Source organism: Emydura macquarii, unplaced genomic scaffold (assembly GCF_026122565.2).
Source record: "Emydura macquarii macquarii isolate MOO-44397 ecotype Brisbane River unplaced genomic scaffold, CSIRO-AGI_Emac_v2 contig_3035, whole genome shotgun sequence".
Classification (NCBI taxonomy): domain Eukaryota; kingdom Metazoa; phylum Chordata; order Testudines; family Chelidae; genus Emydura; species Emydura macquarii.
The window spans coordinates 356,233-361,036 of NW_027133172.1; the positions used below are offsets into that span (position 1 = coordinate 356,233).

At 54.4% G+C, this 4,804-nt stretch overlaps 1 pseudogene; it reads right to left on the minus strand.

Annotated features, from left to right (window-relative positions):
• Nucleotides 1-1,676: 1,676 nt before the first annotated feature.
• Nucleotides 1,677-3,185, minus strand: LOC137141262 (acetylcholinesterase pseudogene; annotated as a pseudogene).
• Nucleotides 3,186-4,804: the final 1,619 nt, after the last annotated feature.

Sequence of the window (4,804 nt, forward strand, 5' to 3'; positions counted from 1 at the left end):
ACTCGAGGGCGCCCAACCTCTCACCCCTCTGATACTCACCTGTGGCCCTTGCTTTCTCTGAGAGCTGTGATGCCAAGAATTCACAGTGCCGGACAGGCGATGTCTTCTCAACCTGGGGTGGCTTCAGGCTGATGCGCTCAAAGTTCTGCTTTGTGGGGTCATAGGCGGGCCACTGCTGCCCGGTAACCCCCTTCACCAAGGGTTTCCTGTGTAGAAAATGGATATGTCCCACAGAGGTTAGTACTGGGTCTTGGTGGGGATGGGAATGTGCTCCAGCTGGTGTCTGACATCCCAGATGCAAGGAAGCTTATGAGCCAACTTGAAAAGTTTGGCCCCTTTGTAAAATGGCTGCCATCCTTTGTTTCCAATGAGAGTGAAGCCACAGGCTGCCCTCAGGTAAGATGGCTGCTGCCTCCCATTCTTCTGTTATGGGGTGATGTTACAGGTTGCCCTTTATAAACATGGCCACTGTCTTCTGTTGTTCTCCATGAGATCGAAGCCACAGCCGGCCTGAGTTATGATGGCTGCCACAAACCACCTGACCCCAGCCTGAGTATCCTTTGATGCATCCCTTCACCCCCAGAAAGATGGCTCCTGTTTTCCATTGTTTGCAATGGGACTGAAGCCAGATTTCCCCCAGGGAAGATGTACATTCTTTGTGCTCACAGACATAGGAAGAGGAAGTGTGGGGAGCAGAGTACCATGGGGTGGGGATGGGAGTGGGGGGACAGGGAACGACACCGGGGGCACAGATAGGAGGATATGAACTGGAAAGGAGTCTGAAACCATCTTTTGGCCTCACTTAAGGTGGCCTCTCTCACTTGTCCTTTCACCTAGGATGATGTCACATGCAGGCCTAAAAAAAAAAATGGCGACTATCTCCTACTGTCTCTAGGAAAGACAGCCATCACATCCCATTGCTCTTAAGGAGGCAGAAGCCACAGGCTGCCCTTAAAAAAGATGGCTGTCTTTTCCCATGGCTTCCAAAGGGACAGAAGCCCCTGCCTTCAATGAGCTAAGATGGCCTCCCTCAGCTTGAAGGCTGGGCAAGTAGCAGGGATGTGCCTGTGGTAAGATGGCGGAGGTGGCCCTCGAAAACAGCAGCTCAAAAAACCCACACCCCTGACTGCCATAGGTTTGCTGACTTAGTCCCTAGTGTTGCTGCAGTTATGTTGATGGCAAGATGCGTTTGCTAATGTAGCACCTGTTTTTTGGGCAGGTGATGTTTCTCCTGTGTTGGAGCAAACTCTTATCTGGTGCAGGCTGTATCTACAGGATACGTGCTGTAGACTTGCCCGTATAGTCTCCCTAGCATAGACATTCCCTGAGTTTGTGTGGAAGGGCTGAGAAAGGGCAGGCAGAGATTTGAGAACACTGGCTACTAGCTAAAAGCCTTGTGTCCTTGAATGTGGGTTGGGTGTATTCTGGGATCGCTAACATCCTGATGAGGGTTATTCCTAACCTGGTACCTAGGGGCTCAGATTTTACCTCCCTGAAGTAAATTCAGCTCTAAATCAGGGCTTTCAACCAAATAAGATTATCTATAATTCAAAGGGACCCCTTCTTTAACATGCCATTGAGCTGGGTCTTCCTGAATGTGGTGTTCACCTGGTGAAAGAGTTACACCTGCACTCACGGTCTGGCTCAGAGGGACAAGAAGTTTGTGGGGGATTCTCTTACCCGCTCCTGGCGAACGCTCCAACATACTTCATCACGTTATGGCTCAGCGCTAACTCAACCTCTGTGAGCGTGCGGTTGACTCCTCCCATGGACGCTGGGGTCCCGAATAGGTAGGGCAACTCAGAGCCGTGTGGCACCCCCGTCCATTCAGGTGTAGACAAGCTGCTGGTGCGGTGGGCAAAGTAGTAGGTGTACACGGAGCTGCCAGCTTCCGCCTCTTGCTTAGCCATCTCAGCTACTGGGCACACAAATAGGTAGTCACCAAAGATTTGATCCATGGCCCATCGGTACCGTGCCTCACCCTGATCCTCCGCCTCCTGGCTGTACCGCTGCGCCACGGCCTGGATGGCCTTTTCTGGTGCCCCTGGAACCATCAACTTCACCATCTGCAGAAGCTCCTCCCAGCCGATGTTGCTGGCATTCTCCAGGTTAAAGTTGGGGGCACCAAAGTATAGTATGTAGGAGCCTTCGTTGGCATTGAAACCAGTTCCGATAGGTTTAGGTTGGCCATGCCTGGCCTGCAGGAGTCTTGGTGGTGTGTCAGGGAGGAAATCCCCATCTGGTGTTGGCACAAATGGGAACTGCAGCTGCTTCTTGCGGTTCAAGACAGAGTACTCATATTTGGGAAACTCCCCTGGTTCCTTCCCCTGCAGACAGCCTACCAGGGCAGTATTGTTGTCATTGGAGCAACCCAGGAGTCTCCCCAGCATCCGGCCTCTTTTCTTGGCCTCCTTGAGTGAAACCCAAGCCCACGGTGCATTCGGGGCTCCACTCAGCATCGCGGCGTGGGTGAAGAGAGACTGGCTCCCTGGGGAGAGGAGGTGGAAGCCGACAGATGCAGCCCCAGCGTCATGGCCATCGAGCATGAAAAGGGACGTATCCCCACCGAAGGCAGCCGCATTGTCCCACAGCCAGCGCAGCGCCAGGCGTTGGTCAAACAGGCCGGCGTTCCCCGGGGCAGCCGGGGGCAGAGACAGGAAGCCCAGCGCCCCCAGCCGGTAGTTCATGGAGGCCACGATCACGTTCGCGGTAGCAGCTAGGAGGCGCCCATCATAGAGGTCGAGGGAGGCTGCACCTGAGAAGAACCCCCCACCGTGGATCCAGATGATGACAGGGGCAGGCACGGAGGGCCGGGGATGGGGCACCCAGACGTTGAGGAAGAGGCAGTCCTCGGACTGTGGCATTTTGGGTGTGAGCATTTCAGCCTCAGGGTAGCCAGTAAGCGGAGACTGGTAGCAGGCATTGCCAAAGCTGGTGGCCTCCAGGACGTGGCTCCAAGGCTGGTGGGGAAGCGGCTTCTGGAAGCGCAAGGCCCCCACGGGGGGCTCGGCGTAGGGGATACCCAGGAAGGCCGTCACGGAGCCAGAGTCAGTCGGGAGGCGTTTGCCCCGGATGGGGCCGCTGGTGGTGAGCACCACGGTGCCATCATCGTCCTCAGAGCTAGAGCTGGGGCCCGGCAGGGAAAGGAGGAGCAGGTAGAGGAGCGCAGGGAAGAATCTGAGCATCACGGCAACTAGAAGGGAAGCTCACAGAGGGTGTCACAGGGAAGGGTATGGCGGCCTTCCCAATCTACGGGGTGCTGACTCCCATCCAGTCCCAGCCACCCAAATATAGACCGCTCCCTAAATACAGCCCATATCCCTGTTAGCAAATAGAATCCCTGGTCTTTGCCACTCAGACTTCCACTCCTTGCTCAGTTCCCAGGTGTGTATTCACCATGATGCACAGTCAACCTGTGGAACTCCTTGCCAGAGGATGTTGTGAAGGCTACGAATATAACAGAGTTAAAAAAAAGAACTAGATAATTTTATGGAGGATAGGACCATCAATGGCTATTAGCCAGGACTGGCAAGGATTGCTGTTTGCAAGAGGCTGAGAATGGCCGATGGGATGGATCACTGGATGATTGCCCTGTTCTGTTCATTCCCTCTTTAGCACCTGGCATTGGCCACTGTCAGAAGCCAGGATACTGGGCTAGATGGACCATTGGTCTGACCCAGTATGGCCGTTCTTATGTTCTTATGACCCTAGCTCTGGAAGGTCGGTGCGGTGTAGTGGAGTAGAGCAGGGGGGTCTAGGAGTATGGACTCCTGGGTTCTATCCTCATTTCTGAGAATGGGGTCTGTAGGAAGGTGTGGGATGGGTAATTACCTAGAGTGATCCCAATTCCAGCTCTTCTTCTACTTCATTCACTCCCTTGAGCCCTCCGTCCCCATCTCGCAGCCAGTGGTACACACTCACCTGCCCTTCTCCTTGGACAGTCAGAGCTTTGTGGCTCTCGCTTCGTCTCACAGCTCAGCACGAAGAGCAACTGGGGAGGCTGGAGCAAACGGGATGCTCCAATGCTGAGAATAACTGCCAGGGAGCACCCACCCGACTTATATATTCTCAAATCTATGTCATCATGGGACTCTGCACAAACAAGGGGAAGAGATCTGTGCCAGCTGGATGGGTCAGTTTGGTGGGAGCCAAGGGGTTTGCAAACAGCGAGCCGGTTGGGTAAACAGCATGAGAGTTTTAGGGACAGATGGACTGTGATTAATGAATTGCAGCCACCTCTGGAGTGGGACAGATGGGTACCAGGAAGTGAATGCGGAATCCCGTGTCGAAAGAAAACAGAAGTGGGTTTTAGATGATGTGGCAGAATGGAACCACTGGAGAGGGTGCTTCGCCAGGAGACCAGAGTTGAGACCCCTCCAATGAGATACGTTCCAAGGGGATGTTCAGTGAGAAGCGGTGCCATGGATTTGGTTATTTCTAATGTGAAAACCAGCGCTCGCTCCAGCACAGCACCAGGCTGGGATATATGGGTCAGCCCCGAATCCAAGGGGAGAGCACCCGCTAGTGAGCCCCCACCCCGCTTTCTGCAGCACAGCGCCCCCAGCACCATGCTGGGGTGAGCACTGACCGTGAGGGGACAGCACCGCCTACTGATTCCTTCTTTTGGGCACCCAGTGCTTCCTACATCAGGCTGGGACATTTGGGTCTGCATTGATTGCAAGGGTAGAGCTACCCCCGTACAGAGAGCCCCCATCCCTTCTGCACCGAACCCCTCTGTGTCATACTGGGGTATTGGGATCAGCACCAACTGTCAGGGGACAGCTCCCGTATCCTGCTCCCTGTA